The sequence below is a fragment of the Haliotis cracherodii genome, unplaced genomic scaffold (genome assembly GCF_022045235.1).
Source record: "Haliotis cracherodii isolate W230 unplaced genomic scaffold, xgHalCrac1.p SCAF_15, whole genome shotgun sequence".
Taxonomy (NCBI): domain Eukaryota; kingdom Metazoa; phylum Mollusca; class Gastropoda; order Lepetellida; family Haliotidae; genus Haliotis; species Haliotis cracherodii.
This window is the reverse complement of record NW_027266270.1, coordinates 11,011,387-11,030,979: the sequence shown is the minus strand read 5'-3', so window position 1 is coordinate 11,030,979 and position 19,593 is coordinate 11,011,387. Positions and strand designations below refer to the sequence as shown.

The 19,593-nt window shown below is 38.9% G+C and overlaps 1 protein-coding gene across 8 annotated transcripts in view; it reads left to right on the top strand.

Annotated features, from left to right (window-relative positions):
* LOC139462276 (ligand of Numb protein X 2-like) overlaps positions 1-19,593 on the top strand; it is a 98,849-nt gene that overhangs the window by 49,830 nt on the left and 29,426 nt on the right. The window contains exon 1 of one of the 8 annotated variants that reach the window (XM_071243886.1): positions 11,714-11,800. The exons of the other annotated variants lie outside the window; for them this stretch is intronic. The gene's annotated coding sequence lies outside the window, so the exon portion shown is untranslated. Of the gene's footprint in view, positions 1-11,713; positions 11,801-19,593 lie in introns of those variants that run through there. 8 annotated transcript variants of the gene reach the window in all.

Here is a 19,593-nt window from a genome sequence, read left to right as displayed (position 1 = left end):
AAACTGCTCAGTAGTTAAGGTATCACTAGGACGAGTTGAAATTTGCCATTGTTATATGTTATCATTATTAGGACCAGTGGACGTAAACTGTTAGTTTCTACCGTTGATGGAGTATATTGTTTGAGGACTTTCCAGATTTGTTTCATGTCAGCCAATCTATTCCCATTTCGGATTCATTTGATGTCCGTTTGAAGAATATTTTAAGGAATTTGTTCTTGTTAGGGCTTGGGTTTCTTTGTTTTGGGATTTGGGGAATTTTGAACGTGGAAAATGGCATATATTTTCATATGAATGGAAGAACACAAGAACATCTCACGTCGTAATTTTTCTTCGTCTCTTTCCCCATTTTCATCTATGGATGTTCAGAGTTTGTCTCACCAAAACAATGTAATCAGGGTTAGAGTTACAGAGTTGCCATTGACCTGAAGATAAAAGTGGTGGTCCACAAGGAAATGGCACTAGCCCTTCCTGAATTATACTTGTCTCAGATTAAGCAGACTTATTAATACCGGTATTACTTATTACCAGTGCTATAATGGGGAGATAAGTGGACTATTAACTTTCAGAAGTGGAGGATTTGAATATTGTTTACGCCGTCCAATTCATTGAAGTTTTGTGATCAGCAAATTTAGATTTGTTGTTTTCAGAATTGCAGTAGTAGCTCATAGATTTGGCACTTTGTTAAATATTCTGTTATTATTTCTCTAAAATTTAGCTATTTTATTATTTGTGTTACTTTAATACATGTACATAGATATATCAAAACATTTTCCTTGCATATATGCATTCTTTAAAGTCTGTAATTAGTGGTAAAATTCTGAATAAAAGTATTCCTGGAAGCAACATCTGTGACAGTATTCCAGCAATAGGATGGTGGGAGACACCAGAAAATGTCTTCACACATTGTAGCAGTGTAGGGAATCAAACATAGGCTTTAGGTGCGACAAGTCAACGCTTCAACTACTAGGCTATCATCTAGGCTTTTATACATCGAATATGGACTGGAAAACAGTCACATGATATTGATTCCAAGAGTAAGCAGCTCGTGATTTCTTTATACATCAGATTTGTCTCTCCGGCACTGTGCCTCCATTGAAGGGCGCATCAGCAGAACTTTCTAGTCAGTATTGATATGAATGAGAGAGCATTCTGACAAGCATATCCTATTTCTGTATCTTGTAAACGAAGTTAATCATCCTGTTCTGAATGTAAATGATAAAAGCCGCACCATTATGTTGTTATACATATTATATACACCCGGTTGTTTCCAAGCACCATGGCATTTACTCCCAAATGGGATCATTAGTGAAGGAATATTTGTATTCTGTGTGGGCTTCTTTTGTTAAAATGGAAAGTTCTGAGTCAAGGTATGAAAGAATTGAAGCCAAATTGTTTTTTTAATATTCTGGCTACAGAGCCGATGCATCCTTCATGGGGATTGGTGGTCATAGTCCGCTCAGTCCTCATGTCTTCACTCAGGGAGGGACCCGTGAAGATCCGGGTTAGAATAGATCTTCAGCAACCCATACTTGCCGTGAAAGGTGACTGTGAATGTCATAAGAGACGACTAACGGGATGAGATTGTCAGGCTCACTGACTTTTCTTATGCGTGTCGGGCGGTCGGGTAGCCTTATGGTTGTCTGCTCCAGAGTCGATTATATACAGACCGCCATCATATAGCTGGAATATTGCTGAATTTTGCAACGTTAAACAACAAACAAACAAACAAACAAAAAATAAGCATCAGTCAGAGAGGTATGATATCAGAATAAAGGATCTGATTTTGAAGGGATTGTCGAATTCACGAGGTAATTCCCCATACTGAGGCTGCCAATTAACTCCAGCTAAGTCCCCCTTTAAATACAAGAATATAGTGTTACTGGAACCCCCTTATCTACACTGGTCGTTTTTCTTGGAAAATATTGCACCCAAGTTTTCCGTGTTTCAAGAAACAAACATGCAGGTTGGCAGGTGTTGGCACATTGTTATGACATTGACTGATATTGCTCAGGTATACTTGATGCTGTGCCAGGCTCATGTAGCAGCCTGTTGCAAGGAGATTCTAGATGTTTGGGATTCTGACACTGTTTGTACAAGTTTATCCTAAATATGAGTTTTTTGTGGTGCTGGAAACATCAGGCATGTGGAGGAAGGCCTGTCAGATTGGAGTTACTTATAAACAAGACTAAAGCAGACAGCTCTACTATATCCAGGAGCTCTCCAGCTAAAGAGGCAGTATGGTATTGCTGGTGTTCAGGAATTGTCTGTTTATTATCCCCCAACCCAACAAAGTTGGCGGGGGATATGGAAACGGGCTCTGTCCATCCGTCCGTCCGTCCGTCCGTCCGTCAGTCCGTATGTACGTCGGTCCGTCCGTATGTACGTTGGTACGTCTGTCCGTCCGTCCGTCACGTTTCGTTTCCGGAGCATAACTCATAAACCGTTCAATATTTTTTCATCAAACTTGGCCGGTCTGTCAGGTACATGCTGAACTGGTGCCTTTTGCTATTTAGAATTTTTTTTTATTTTTTAATTTTTTACGTTTCCATGGCAGCAAGATGGACTGAGGTTTCAAACTCATCTTTTTTTACAATTTCCATGACAAGTTCCACCTCGATTAAAAAAGGTTAGGGTTTGTTTAGATTTAATTCGCTGTGCAGAGTTGCGTCCCTTGGTCACGCCAGAAACCTATGATTATGGGTTCGAATCCTGGTTCGCCCTGATTATGTTTCTAGGTTTGACAGCACCATACCCATGCTTGTGGGTTTCACCGAACTGGTAAACGTCTAAGACCTGCGTCACTTTGAGCTTTCCTCCCACATTAAGCTGACACGCTGCGATATAACTGGAATATTGTTAAAAGCGGTGTTAAACCCAACTCACTCACTCACTCACGTAAGTTTATGTTAAAGTATGGGAGTTATGATCTCCATAATGGAGGCCATGGCTGACACCTCTACAGCATCCAGGAGCTCTTCAGTTGCTTGACAACGGTATAAGGATCTGCCGAAGGGTTGCCTTTACAGTATTGAAGAAGTTGTTATCCATAAATTATCGCTACTTTGTCATCCGTCAACTTCTATGTAATGCCTATCAAACAATTTGAAGCAGACAGAATCCAGAAGCTCTTCAGTTAAATGGGCAGAATAGTTTGCTGGGGTTGAGGAATAGTAGGGATTAGTATAGTCTGTTTATTTCGCTAGACAGAGGCCAGGGCCCCGTTCAACAAAGCGACCATAGTGCTACGACACTCGTAAGATTATGTTAAAGAATGGGCGTTTCACTTTAGTGGTATGATCACTTGTTGAACGGACCACAGGTGGCACAATTGCCCTGTCTGTCTAATGAGCCGCTGGGCGGTCGGGTAGCCTTGTGGTTAAAGCGTTCGCTCGTCACGATGAAGACCCGGGTTTGATTCCCGACATGGGTACAATGTGTGAAGCCCATTTCTGGTGTCCCCCGCCGTGATATTGCTGGAATATTGCTAAAAGCGGCGTCACTCACTCACTCACTCACTCACTCACTCTAATGAGACACAATATACTGTACAGAAACCTGTGATTGTGGGTTTGATTCCCAGATTTGCCCTAATTCGGTTTCAAGGTTTATCAACACTTTACCCGTGCTCATAGATTTTTACTGAAGGGGTAAATGTGTCAGACTTCGAGCCCCCCACATGGAGTTAACACACTGTGATGTATTACTGTTCTAAGTGACGTTAAACCAAACTCACTCACTCACTCACTCTCTCAAATGTCAGGAGTTTAGCTTGTGTTGAGGAGCAGTAGAAATATGAAGCTTGTTAATTTCTCTTTAGTATCAATTTAATTTCTGAAATTGTGGAAGAGGCCATGTCCAAATTTTGAAAAGTAGGAAAGAAAAGTAATGTTTGTTTTAATGTGCATTGAGAAACTAAAATAATCTTAATCATTGATCTAATCTTAGAAAGATTGTGAAAATGAAAAATAGAAAAACATAAATATTTTTGTATCAAATATGATTTGGGGTACAAGAATAAAACATTGTTTTCATGATTGCATGACTGTATTTACTGTTATGAGTGCTTTTATATTGTGTGGATTGATGCTCATGATATCAATCACTGGATTGTCTGATCCAGACTCGATTATTTAGAGACCGCCATCATATAGCTGGAATATTATTAGGTGTGACGTTAAACAAACAAACAAATATAAAAACTGATGTCAAGAAAAGTTTGAAAAAATATACCTACTAATTAAAAGAATTTAAATGTTTTCATTATTACTGTATTTTCTTGAGTAAAGTGCACATCCAAGTATAATGTGCACCCCACTCTAGCAGATGCAGTATTTTGGAAAAAATGTTTTTGAATATTATGCGCAGAAAAAAATTACACCGTTCCCCTTCAGAGAATTCAGGTAAACGAACAGGTGATAAGAAACTTGGTCAGTACAAATTTGAAATTTCAGATAAAAAATCACCAGACATGTTGATTTACCATTTCAATTGTATTTTTTGTTCTGCTAGGCATTGTTTTACATCCAGGGATTAAGATTACCTTGTGTATTTTCTCGTAAACTAAGCCGGAAACAGCAATCAGCTGTACACACGATTTATTGGAATCTACCGGTGATTCGGTTATAGTTATCCAATGATAGAACTTTAAAGGATTTTGATGCAAGGATTGGGAAAACTTGTATCTGAGACCATTTTTTATCAGGAATAATAGATTCCAATATCTTATTATTTAAGTTGCTGCTTTTACTAAATATATTTTAAAATAATAATAACCCTAAGTGTAGCACTTCCATGTAGCTGATCGCCATTGTCAACTTCCGATCGCTTCACACACGATTTTGACGAAATTAATTAAAACAATATTAAATGGAATTTCGAATAAAATTATGAAATAACTTACAAACATAAGTCCAGATATCCAAAGAACACTTTTTATAACCAGACAGTGTAATTACATGATTAATTTGCGTACTTCAGTATGGATTTGTTGACATGGTATTTCCGGTGTTACGTGCTCATGGTAATGTCTTTGCATCGGGGGAAAAAACCATCAAGACTCATTATGGCGTGTGTAATGCGCACCCCCTTATACACAGCTGTGTTCTTTGGAAAAAAAGTGCGCACGATACTCAAGAAAATATGGAACTGAAACATTACATCCTCGTGTTAAAAATGTCTTTCAGCTTGGACTGTTCTTTGAGGTGGGAGCATTATATAGCTACGTGAATTATGTAAAGGATTTCTGAAATCTGTTGAATTATGTGACAGGCAACCCATTCCATTTGCATAATAGTCACCTCTAAACAGCTTTACGGCTTGCAGAGAATCAGATCATGCTAATGAACTTATTGTTTGTGTCACTGCCTAGCAACCATTCTTACTGCAGAAGGTCGCATTAGAGGTATAATAAAAAATGTCATAGTCACATAACACCCAAGGAAAACTAATCATTTTGATATTCCCTTGGGGTATTTGAATTGATGCTTGTTGACAATGATGCAATATGCCTGTCAACTACTTCTGTGTAATTACATTACTCTTTGTCCATGCCCTCTGGTAAATTCCCAGGGGTGCTTGATCATATCATGATCTTGAGCAAGGTGATATACAAAAACAGTCATTAGGTAAATGGCTTGTTTTGCATCTTGTTTTGCTTCAGATGACTTGTTTATAGCATGGCTAATTTATGTTAATATCTACCAAGAAATTGTAACAAACTTTTTATTAAAAAAATGTGTAATATATGCAGAACAAAATCATCAAGACGTAATTGGTTTTGAATTGAATTTCCAGATTGAGCTATGTATAGGCCAGTTGAAGTTGATGAGTTCATGCTGTCAATAGATGGAGTTGAAATTAACTTGTGTATGTTACAAAAGTTAAGCCATTTCTCACATGTATGACAATTTATAGCTAGTTCTGACATTTATGGCAATTTTTATAACTATTTCTCACATTTATAACAAGTTCTCACATTTATAACTACTTTGTTCGTTTATGAACATTCATAACTATTTCCCACATTTATAATGAGTTTTCACATTAATGACCAGTTCTTGCATTTGTAACGAGTTCTCACATTTATAACATTTATAACCAGGTCTGACATTTTAACCAGTTTTCATATTTGTACAGTTCATGCATTTATGACAATTTCTCACATAAATAACTAGTTTTTACATTTATTACCAGTTCTCATTTATAACCAGAACTCACATTTATGACCAGTTCTTGCAATTATAGCCAGTTTAGCCAGGTCTTGCATTTATTGCCATTTATTATCATGCATCAATCTCTGATTGGTTGATCTCAAACGGTGACTCATCAAAGTGTTCCATACATAAATAATAACTGTTATATACCACAGTGTTATAACCAGGGTACCCCCACACCTCCAGCAACAGTGCCATACCTATGATTATTTATACCTTATTATGTGAAATACAAGCAGTAACTAATATAACAAGGTAACAGAATATATTATTCCTGGTACAATAAATATCCCCGAAAAGGTACTTAAGTCCCATTTCATTCAAAGTATTTTTCATTTTCCTTGTTTTTAATTGTAGAATTCTTGCTGTTTTATAATGATTTGGCTTAAACTTACTGACAATCACCAGTAGCCAGAGCGATGGTGTAAGAGGATGCCCATTTATATTGTGTACTGTTATGAATTGTTCAAATTTTATTTGGATATGCTAGTTTTAAATCTACATCTGTGATAGTCTGGTGTTTTTACTGTCCTTTGTCGACAGATTTTAATGTCTATATTTATGTATTATTAATGTACAACTTGATTTAGTCACGATATGGCTGAAATATTGCCGATGCGTCTATAAATCTTCACTCACTCACTCACTCACTGGTACAATAAATAGCTTCAGATATGGTTATGTTGTATAATACAACAACCTATTGTTGTATTCGAATGGTATCGTTCAACTAGGAGGTATTCAAAAATGTCTGCCTGAGCTTAAGGTTGATATTTTACATATTGACAATTGATCTCCTTAAGTGATCTTTTTTTCTGACAAATGGCCAATTATATCCCTCTGTGACTAATTAGTGTGTTTCCTGTCAAGCACTCATTAGCTGTGTTGAAACTGGAGACTGGTGAGGAGACACTTTGTATCACTTGGGTGGCGTCCTGATTCCTTTCTTGGACACTTGGGAATATGAATAAATGATGAAGAAATACTCTGGATGATTTATTAATGCCTGATGCTATTACTGACTTTCAGACTGTCTCAATGTACATCTTTGAATGTCAGAACAGTTAAGGATAAATGTGAACTCTAAAGAAAACACTTTTAGTGTCTCAGCCATGTTGGATATGTGGCCGAATCACTAAAAAGTGTTTTCTTCGGAGTTCAAAACGGACAAATGCAAGATTAGGTGATGAACATCTATGTACTGCATCCTCATAGGGGGAATTAGCAATGTTAGACTTTGAATGGCATTTAGGTGAGGTGAGGTGAAATGGGGTTTAATGTTGCGTCCAAGATTATTGCACTTATATAGCGATGTGCATGTACGTGTGTGTGTTTGTGTGGCTGCTTGTACTAGTCCGGACTGATGCCGATTTATAGTGCTAGCTCACTGAGATACCATGCCGCAGTTTAACATGAATACTGCACTCACACACAGTATACTGACTCCGAGCCGACCAGTCCTTGTTTTAGCCCCTAAATACCGAGCGCCAGACAGGGTAACAAGTACCATCTTTTAGCGTCTTTTGGTATGACATGGTCGGAAATCGAATCCCAGACCTTCCGCTCTCCGGGCGGACGCTCTACCACTAGACCACGGAGAAGGTCTGAAAGGCATTTAGAAGTGATACACATAAGGGAGAGAATTTATGGACGTCAACTTCTTTGTTATGATGAAACACAATGTTTCGGAGTATGTGCTTACTCCTTCATCAGGTGAATGAATGCAACGAGGCAGAGAGCATAAATATGTACATGTAAAAACAACAAAAGTAGCAAGGGAGGCCAACAGATAATTGCCGCTGATGGGTGATTAGCAAAAGACAACAGAAGCCAACATTTGCTAATCACCCATCAGCGGCAATTATCTGTTGGCCTCCTTGTTAGTTTCCACCGTTTGTTATCTCATTACTTTTGTTGTCCTAACATGTACATATATATGCTCTCTGCCTCATGGCATTCATTCACCTGATGAGGGTTGGTTGGTTAGTTTGTTGTTTTACGCCGCATTCAGCAATATTCCAGCTGTCTGATGGCGTCTGTAAATAATCAAGCCTGGACCAAATAATCCAGAAATTGATATCATGAGCATCGATCCACACAATTGGGATCGATGACATGCATCAACCAAGTCGGCTAGTCTGACCACCTGATCCCGTTAGTCGCCTTTTAGGACAAGCATAGTCGCCTTTTACGGCAAGCATGGGTTGCTGAAGACCTATTCTACCCCGGATCTTCACAGGGCACCAGTAAGCATATACTCCAAAACATTGTGTTTCATGATAATAAAGAACTTGACGTCCATGAATTCTCTTCCCTAAAGTTAGACTCACCATGAAATGCAATCTCATTAAAATCAGACCTTATTTCTCGCTACTGCTAAACAAAGATCTGATGACATCCCATTGGGGGTCACGTCAGAACGATCTATCATCCGACCAATCAGCGTGTCGTTTACCAGATTATGAAAGTGACAGTCGGAATGTGATTTCTGATCATGCATCCTCGAAAACTTTCACACAGGGTATTCCAAACGATAGTTACGAGTTTAACGACTGAATCCATACAATCTAGACCATCTATTAGCCATTCCAGAATGTTTTTTTGTTCAGGTTTCAAATTTGTAATCGAGAATTTGTCAAAATATGTTTCCAGACGTAGTCGCCAATTTGAAATTAGTGCCGTAACGCACGAGAAAGCTGCCTTCTGATTGGTCATTCCATTGGTCGATGAAAGTTCTCGCAAGGTCGGCCTGACGTGACCCGTAATGGGATGTCCTCAGATCTTTGTTTAGCGGTGGCGAGAACAAAGATCTGATTTTAATGAGATTCCGTGAAATGTATCAATAGATTTTGTCAGTGGTTTGAGCTTTCAATAAAGTCAAGGGTTGTTATTGTTGTTGTTGAAGTTGTTGAAGTTGTATCTTGTGATATCTAAGAATTTAAGTTGTCTATGTCACTGCGTTGTACGGCTAGATCCCTACATAGCTTACCAGGATCCCATAACATCATGATGGTGGGTACCAATTCCAGATTCGTCCTGAATATTTTTTAGGTTTGTAGTTTTTACGCACTGTACCTTTGTTCCTGGGTTTCTCAAAGTGATAAACATCTAGGACCTGCATCACTTCGGCTTTCCTCCCTCATCAACCTCCTCATTATTCCCAAATTACTACAATTTCCAAATAATAGGTCATGTAACCCCACTACACCACAACCCTTTCTGCTTGAAACCGTCCGTATTTACGGGGGACACACCTATCATTATCTATTGATTAATTTCAACAAGGTCCCGTCCCATTACCGCTGCAGATTGTTGAAGTTTCTGAAGAATGGCCAACAATAGATTCTTCCCAGAATTCCCCGGGAGACAGAACGACTGGCAGAATATGAAAACTCTTCTATCATTCATAGTGCATCTCTGACTTAATATGAAAACGTTTCTATCATTCTTTGGTATGTACGACTTCTGCGTATCATCTCTGACAGCTGATGGGATTTGACCGCGCCTCTCTGTGGGGGGACAGTAATGGTGCATCTGGGATGTAGTTTGGTAAGGCGATCAAATCTGATTTATTTCAGGCCAGGAGCATGTAGATGGTCTTGTTATAGATTTATGGGACCGTAACAGATCACTCAGTGTTTTGGATATTGTGGAATTCCCTTGAGAGATATTGAAATCTGTGCAAGTTTTGAATTTGTTTTTTTTTTAAATAGAAAGCGTTTTAACTTGATGGAGGGTTCTCGTTATTAAGAGTCACACTTGGTAAGGTTGGGAAATTGCTTTGGATATAAAGGTATCATTGAAATGAGTCTGTTTTGAGTTCGATAAATTGTCTGATTTCTGGGGCTTACCAGCAAGCTAATAATACTGACTCGCTGTCTCACTCGACATACCGATTTTAGCGCTACGATTGTCGTAAGTCTAGGGAGTTAAAATTGTCTCAGTGATATTATCGTCTTGTAGATGGGCCAGGATGATGAATTTATTGTATTTGGGTATGATGCATTTTGAAAAGTGTTGAAGAAATTACAGAGCTCTGTTCTGTAGTGTGGCATTAACGTTCAGTGATAATTGATATGCCTTGTGGGGATTCAGGTATAGATAAGTCCCCAGCAACTTATATGGTGGTCATAAGAAGTGACTAAATGAATCGGATGACTTGGTTGAACGGGTCATCGTTACCTGGCAACACAATATCAGTGAGTCACTGGATTGTCTGGTCCAAGACTGGAGTATTGACAGGCTGCCTCCATATAGGTTGGATATTGCTTAGTGTGGCGTTACACAACAAGCAAACAAACAATACTGTTGATAATATGTACGTATTTGTTAAAGAGGGACTATGTTCCACTGTCTGGTTCCCGAGATTCAGTCAAGGTCAGTGTGTTGTTATCAGCTCTGTGTGAAACTGAGACACTGTCTCTGGGTAACTCGTGTTATCATTGACAACCAGATGAAAATACATCATGAAATTTGAGTTTGTAGACTTGAATCAAATTTGCTGGGACTGGTTATTGAGCGTAGTCTAGTCCTCCTTTAATATCGGTGATTTTCCAACTGAGTATACGATTTCTGGTACTTGGAGGTCTCTTGAAAACCTTAGTTGCACATTTGTTACTTTCTTCTGGTCTCATTTACAACACACAGGTCACAAATTGGGCGAATTAAGCAATGTTGATCGTGGAAAGTAGGGGAATGGGTGATCGTGTTTGGCAGTTTGACTGCTAAGTCTCCATGACGTTGGCCCTGCTCCACACTGAAACATGTATTACATGCGGTGTCTCCTTAGGTGACTTTGTTCCAATTATGCTCACCCAGCAGTGAATGGGTACCCGGTAGGATCAGACGTTAATGTGACTCAACGTAGCAGAACATACGGCAGCTTTTTTTATGTACTCCTCAGGAAGCTGAGAATAAGATCAGTGTTCACATTGATACAGAGCCTAGTAGAATAATAATGCTAATAAATATCTTATTCATCTTATTCACTTAGAACTTAACCTGTATTATTCAACTGCCAGTATTTTTTTTAAGTTTAATCTGATGAGCAAATATTAACAAGATGAGGAAGTAATCCGTGTTAGAATTTGTGACACAATATTGTAAATTTCATTTACCAATTCCATGACTGATGTTTGGTTATTTATGAAAGAGGAATAGTCTTTCAATATCTAATAAGGTTTTCTCAAAGGACACAACTGAGATATTACTGTGTCCAATTAGCAGTGGAACTTGATACAAGGTTCTAGACACAATGGGAGTTAAGGGAAACACACACTAGCTTTTACTGTATCAATTTTCGGACTTTCAGGTACTTGTGTGACAACTACTCATAAGTCTGGTAACATGCCAGAGTTGTTTTAATAGGAAAGTTGTATGCTTGCCTGCTAAGTGAGAGGCAGTTGGGGGAATTAATGCTGTACTTGTTGGCTTATGAGCAGGATGTTTTTGCTATCTGAACTGTGGGCTTGTGAAGGGATATGAAGCTTGTTTTTAGGGGAAACTCTTCAACTGAACTAAATGCTCAACATAGGATCTTCTGAAATATGGAATGACCATTTTGAGAGAACAAAACCGGAAAGGGATTTGTGAGTAAAGCTTGATTTAGTCGTGACTTGTATATTTTAAAATTTTCTTGAGAGAAAGAAAAAGTTTGACAGTGATATTTTTCTTTGTATGTAATTGTATCCAGGGTTTAAAATTTTCTTGAGAGAAAGAAAAAGTTTGACAGTGATTTTTTTCTTTGTATGTAATTGTATCCAGGGTTTCTGATTGGTTCATGTTTTCAAGTACTAACTGTTTGTACTCCAAAGAAGCGTAACAGTTCCACCCTGTAAAGATTCTTCTTTGAATGGCCTTCAGCCGCCCATGTTTGTCATAAGAGGCAACTAACGTGATCGGATGGTCAGACTCAGTGACTTGTATGTCATCATATCCCACTTGTGTGGATCGTTGCTTATGATGTCCATCACTGGATTGTCTCGTGTAGACTTGACTACTTGCAGCCTGCTGTCGTATATCTGGAATATTGCTGAGGGTAGCAAGCAAACAACATGTAGCAATTCTTTTCAAAGTTGGTATTCAGGTGATATCTTAGAACGTCTTATCACAAGTTGGGATCAGGATTTTGTTCTAAAACATCCTTACGACATTTATCTCTGGAAAAATCACTGGCACCATTATTTTTATAGTTTTTTGGAGAAATGAAGATAATAACCAGGTGTATATTTTAGGGTTCCAATTACAGGATTTTAATCTTAGCGTAGGAGGCAAAGCTTTGTGTGGTGTGCACTGGGAATTTCTATGACACGGGAATTGACTAAATTAGAGTATTGCTGACAATATCGGCATGGTGATGGTGGACGGCTGCAAGTCCCGTGGGGGATGATACGGAGGCTTGTGTTAGATACTGACAATGGATGTGTTCTGTATGATAATCAATTCCTGGTTCCCCCCTGATCTATGTCAGGGCGACATGACTCGAAGCGGATTGTCTTTGTGTTGAATGTCCCTTGAGGCAGAGTTAAGCACTTTAAGCTACCATTATAAGATAAAGGTGTGATTTGGGTGCAGGAACCACCTTATAATACTCTTGGGGTTCTTGGATATTTGTTGAGGCCACACTTTTTTGACTGCTTTAAGGATCCGCTAGTCTGTCTTACAGACCCTGATACAAATATATATCAAATACAGCCCATGCAAGTCTATAATGTTTGGCAAGTCTAGATTACTGCAGTACCTGAAAATGAAGAGAGTAACTAGGCTCCCTTTTATTATATTTTTATTAAGATAACTGAACAACTGTTTTTTCTGTACGAGATGTTCATTTCAGAAACTAGATGTTAGTCTACGGATCCGCCAACTGGAAATTTTATTGAAATGGATTTTTTTTAAGGAATTTGCTCTCTTTTTTGTTTTGCAGATAAGTTATCAATTGCACACAAAAAATACTTTTTAAACAAGGATCTTCTGGAGTTGACAAATATTAAACATGGGAGTCATAATAAGGTTTGTTTTTCTTGAGATTGTTAGGCGGCATAGATGCACAATGGTATTCCCGCTTGATTACATCAGGTGTACATGGCTTAAAGCAACAGCTGTGGTACAAGGTCTCGCCCACATTAAACTATTTTTTAATTTTTTATACCAGCCCACCTGTAGTGGAGCAGAAAACAAAACAAAAATAATTGAATTACTTCTTTTTCTTTTTTCTTTTGCCACCTACCTATGGGTATTTTCCCATAAAAACAAGACAAAAAGTGAAAAGAAAACATGACCTTAGAGACAGAATATTTTTTCCAGTCAAGTCTTCCAAATACACATTTTTTGTGTGAAATGTTTTACTTTTTGTAGAACCTTAGGGCAGATTAACACCAAGGTTGCTTCCCCCTCCGAAGAATATTATCCACTGGTTTGTCCATTCATATAAATGAGTATTTGTATAGTCTGTGGACTTGCTACTTAATCTTTTAAGTATAGTTTATTTAGGCCTGAGACAGACATGCATTAAATTCAGTATCATATCTGTCTTGTATATACAATCATTGCCTTATCATTCAAGCGCTTCAGTTAGCAAAGCATTATTCATATCCATAACTTTATTTGCCATGACCATGGTAACCTGATTCCTATTTCAGTTTATTCAATCATTCCCACTTTTTGTATATTTTTGTTATGCACATGGCTACAGTTCCTTGCTTCGAAAAATTCTGGGCTTAATTTTCAGTGTCTAAGTGAATTCCTTATTTGCATTCCAGAGCAACCATTCAAGTTTCAAAGCCTCTCATTTAGTTTTAGAACATATAGGCAATATACTCCAAATAAGGTGTCTGGTATTACCTCCAGCTTTAATATGGGGAGGTTGTTTGAGGCTTGTGGCTGTTTCCTTTGGCTTTTTGTCGTAATATTTTGTTGTTGGCCAGACATGTATCTTAGAAATTGGTTTACAGATATGCTGACCCGCTAAAAATAAAAAGTGAAAAACCAGATCAGAGCAGACCTATTCTTTGTTTACAAGGTGAAGTTGTTCATACTGAAATATTCCAAGTTACGTCACTTTAAGGTCTGTTACCTCAGGCGACATTCCATACAATGGGGATCTTGGGGCTGATTATGCGCTAATATTACTCATAAGGGCATGTCTGTTGGAAATTTTATCTTAAAGGTGATTGCCTAACTAATACCTATTGTTTCCTTGTGTTGGTTGCCAGGATTTATAACATTGATTTGATTAAGTTGTGGACTGGATGGTCTACCTGCTGTGTATGCTCATATTGACCGTTGGTTTGTCCGTGACCGTTGGTTTGTCCGTGACCGTTGGTTTGTCCGTGACCGTTGGTTTGTCCGTGACCGTTGGTTTGTCCGTGACCGTTGGTTTGTCCGTGACCGTTGGTTTGTCCGTGACCGTTGGTTTGTCCGTGACCCTTGGTTTGTCCGTGACCGTTGGTTTGTCCGTGACCGTTGGTTTGTCCGTGACCCTTGGTTTGTCCGTGACCGTTTTGATTATTTACTGTCAAGCCACATGCATGCACGCACGGGTCCATATCCCCCTCAGGTCATATTCCCGTGGGTCGTATTCCTGTTGATCGTATCCCCCGTTGGCCATATCCTCCCGTTGGTCGTATTCCCCATGGGTCGTATCCCCCTGTTGGCCGTATCCCCCTGTGGGCCATATCCCCCTGTTGGTTGTATCCCCTGTGGGCCGTATCCCACCCCGTGGGTTGTATTCACATGGGTCATATCCCCCTGTTGGCCATATCCCCCTGTTGGTCCCCTGTTGGTTTTATCCCCTGTGGGTTGTATTCACATGGGTCATATCCCCCTGTGGGCTGTATCCCCCCGTGGGATGTATTCCCTGTGGGTCATACCCCCCTGTTGGCTGTATCCGCCTGTGGGCCATATCCCCCTGTTGGTCGTATCCCCAGTGGGTCATATCCCCTGTGGTTGGTATCCCCTGGGGGATGCGTGCAAGGCTGTATCTACAAGAGGATGTTCTCACCGCATCCTGTTAGGATCAGATCACAATTAGAGGCAGAGACTGAAGACTTAATTATGCTGCATTCCCTCGTTTGGGGATTACGATCTTTGAACTGACAGGTATTTACAGGTGGAGGTATTTATGCTGATCAGATTACTGAGGGAGATTGTAGAAAATTGATTTTTCTGATGTTGTGGATTATGGGAACATTTGTAACAGCGTAGTGGTCTAATGTGGTTAAGTGCCAAAAATGGTCGGTGGGATTGTCTGAGAGTAGAAGTCTGCAATGTGTGAGGAATGAAATTGGGGCGTTATATCTCAAAGTTATTGTTTTCTTGAAATATTGGAAATGTCTGTCTACTCTTGGTTAAGTTTGTCAGCTCAGGAGTTAAAATTTTATCGGAAAATATCATTTATTCTTGTGCATGTCTGTAGATGTTTATTTATGATAAAATATGTGTTTTATATTTTTTACAATGTATATGCATTCCTGTCCTAAAAATGTGAATTAATTTTCGTTCAATTTAAATTGATTTTTTTATCTTGCATAGATTTAGTTTTTTTGTTAATTCAATTCCAGTCATGAATAATGTATACTGTACTGTGGTCGTATCTCAACACAGTAATCAAATCATGTCTAACGCCCTTTAAAAAGCTTTGTGGGGTGGGTCATTCAATCAAGTTGGCTCGCATTACCGACCAGGATGGCTGTATTTATCATACCTGTGACATTAAATACATTGATCAGGAACTTAAGAGACCTGGAATAATTTCATCATTATTTACGACCAGGTTTAGGGGATGTAAACAAAAGATATTATTCAAGTTATGGCAAGTTTCAGTCTGTGTCGTATCGTGCGCGCAATTAGGTGATTATGTTTGTCGTGGGAAGTCTTTCATGCGTAAATCTCTTAAGCTGACGCTGCAAAGGTATTGTTGTGCAGATTACCTGACAGTGTGAGGATGCTAACGAGCAGGACAGGTGCTACATGGAACCTTGTTCAGGTGGATGTTTGCAGATTTTCTGGTAAAAATTGTTTTCGAACTTGGTTTTGAATTAGTTACCTATTTTTGGAAGAATATTTCTATATTTCTTAAGAAATTACTTATGTTGTTATTTTGAATAGTTAATTAACTTTTGTGAAGAGTCATGTTGTATTATGGTGAGATGTGCTTGTCAAGAGTCAGGTTGTATTGTGGTGAGATATGCTTGTTGTATTATGGTGAGATATGCTTGTCAAGAACCAGGTTGTATTGTGGTGAGATATTCTTGTGAAAAATCAGGTTGTATTATGGTGAGATATGCTTGTCAAGAGTCAGGATGTATTGTGGTGAGATGTGCTTGTGAAGAATCAGGTTGTATTATGGTGAGATATGCTTGTGAAGGGTCAGGTTGTATTGTGTTGAGATATGCTTGTGAAGAATCAGGATGTATTGTATTGAGATATGCTTGTGAAGTGTCAAAGATTTCTTGTTGAAACTTGCTGTAATTGGATCAGTCTTGTGGTGAACTCCAAAAGTGTGGAATATTCCTATATGAAATTTGCTATACAGATCAGTCTTGTAGTGAACTGGTGCCTTTTTATATTTGGTTATGTTTAAAAATTTTTTGTTTTAATGACAATAAGTTGGACTTTACTGAAAATGAGGGTAGTGCTCGTTTCCTAAGCAAAACTCCAAAACCTTTGAATATTCCTTGATGAAACTTGCTATGCAGATCAATCTAGTGGTGAACTGGTGCCTTTTGGTGATTTGGGATTTTGAAAAATACTGAACAGCATTTTTTTTCTTCACTGAACTGAAGGTATCCAATGGCAATGAACCGAAAGTGGGGTTTAAGTAGCCAAACTCCATTTCTGAATTGCACCAGACATGGGGGGATATGTCATCTCCTGATGACTCTTGTTTTCTAAGTGTTAGAGGATCAGCACCCACATCTAGGGGAGGTAACTCTTCACTGACTAGTTTGTCTGAATCGTTTATTATGGTCGTATACGCACTAGTATCACATGTACTACTCAAAGTAGGTTAAGGGAAATCAGTCTTTCTATATATGGCCTAATACTGGGGAAAATAATTATGCAATTTCCCTGAACATAATATGAACAGACAGTTGTTTTTGTCTACATCAATGTTCCAGATTCAAGGACAAAAGGGTCTGAAAGAATGGGAATAGGATTTTGCGCCATGCCAGCAGGGATGTTATGTCTCTGCAAACATGTGTTACATTTCATATTGATTGACAGCAATCAAAACGACAGGTGTGTGACCCAAGCATTGCATAATGACCGTATTCAATAGCGGTGTGGCCAGGTCTTGTACATTCAGCATGTACACTGGTGGGGAATAAATGCTGGACTGAGTGGGAGGGATTGGCTTACCATTGTCCGGAGCCAACCAGTGTGCTTGTGTGTGCTTGTGTGTGCGTGTGTGTGCTTGTGTGTGCTTGTGTGTGCTTGTGTGTGCGTGTGTGTGCTTGTGTGTGCTTGTGCTAATGTACTAGTCTCAACTATAGTCTCAACAGGTTTTATAGTGCTAGCCCCCTGAGATACCATGATGCAGTCTACCATGAATACCCCACTCAGATACAGTATACTGACTCCGACCTGACCAGCTCCAGGCAGAGTAACAATCTTTTGACGTCATTGTATGATGCGACTCCGGAACCACCCCCTGCTCTCCTGACTTATTTCAACTAAATATTTAATAAGTTATTATCCTTTAAGTCTCATGGTGGTCTTGGTAAAGATAGTGATTCCAGATTAACATAGATCCCAAGCACTTCTGTTGGTTGTAAGAGGCAGGGGCCACGGATGGCCCAGTCATCTAAGGCGCCGCGATTCGCTGTGCAGAGTTGCGTCCCTTGGGCACGCCAGAAACCTAGGATTGTGGGTTTGAATCCCGGTTCGCCCCAATTATGTTTCTAGGTTTGTCAGCAGCACCCGTTCTCGTGGGTTTCACCCAAGTGGTAAATGTCGGAGACCTGCATCACTTCAGGCTTTCCTCCCACATTAAACTGAAATTAATTTGTTTGTTTTGTTTGTTTTGTTTGTTTGTTTGTTTGTTGTTTAACGCCACACTCAGCAATATTCCAGCTAAATGATGGCAGCCTGTATATAATCTCTGTTTAATACTATATATGACTGTATATTATCATACATTAAATGACTTGTTTGAGTTTCGCCTGGACCAGGCAGTCCAGTGATTGATATTATGAGCATCGATCTCCTCCTGGGTACATTGACAGGCCGTCTACCAAGTCACTGAGGCTGATGTTCTGATCCATTGCTTTTCCTCATAAAAGAAGCACAGGTTGCTGGGGACCAATTCGCATCCTTTACCCGAAACATATCTAGTATCTATACATCGTATCGTGACCCATATTGCAACTTAGTGTAGGATCCAGATTTGCACCATCTTACAGAAAAGTACATCAATAAAGCCTGACCGTGCATCTTTTGTGACCAGCAAATTTAAATCCATCGAAACAGCTGCCTAATTCTGAACCAAATAGAAAATATCTGTTACTAAGATACTACCTATTTTAACAATATTTGAAGATGAGTTTAGTTGGAAATACTATAACGACTGGTTTTGAAAATGTCAGACTCCATTTTTGCTTTAGGTCTGTTGCTGAAAGCTATAGCTTCCGTGGGTTGCGTCATGTTCGACAGAAAAATCAAATCTGTTTTATTACAGTTACCTGTAGTACAATTCAATGCAACATTCTGTGAAGAGCTTCAGGTAGTGATTTCTGTTGACTCAGCACTTGGGTCGTCTAGGTAACAATTTAACCACAGTAGTGCTTGGCAAACTCATTAAATTGGGCTTTCGAACAGTATTTGAAATCCATGTTGAGTAACACTGTCATAACTAGTCTAGTTGCCGTCAGTGTTTGCGTTAGATGCAGCTGGTTTTAGCAGTTTGAGGCTCAAAGCTTTCCTGGCCAAGTGGTGAGGATTACGTAGGAGACTTGGGAGATTGGTATTAAAAATTGGACGCGACTTTTGTTTGTTGACTTGACTTGTGTCTGTTTCTGTTTTTTGTCATTAATGGTTTGTGGTTGTTTGTCCAGGAAAGTCTGGCCTCTTTTATGATTTGAAATTTGATTTTTAAAATTTGATTTTTTTAATTTGAAGCAGATAGGGTTATTAGTGTGCTATTTAAGGCCTTTGTTGAAAACGATTTAATTACGCATGTAATTTGTCACGCATAAGAGGGATGGTAGTTTGAGTATTTTTAAGCGATGATGAGAGTAAGCTAAATTAGCATGTTATTTGAGGGGTTTAGTTAAACCTTTATTAAATTACACATGTAATTAGTGAGGATTAGATGTTGTACAGGAATATCGCTACCTTACTCAAGATGCACTTTTTTGTTGCCATTTTGTAAATATACACCAAG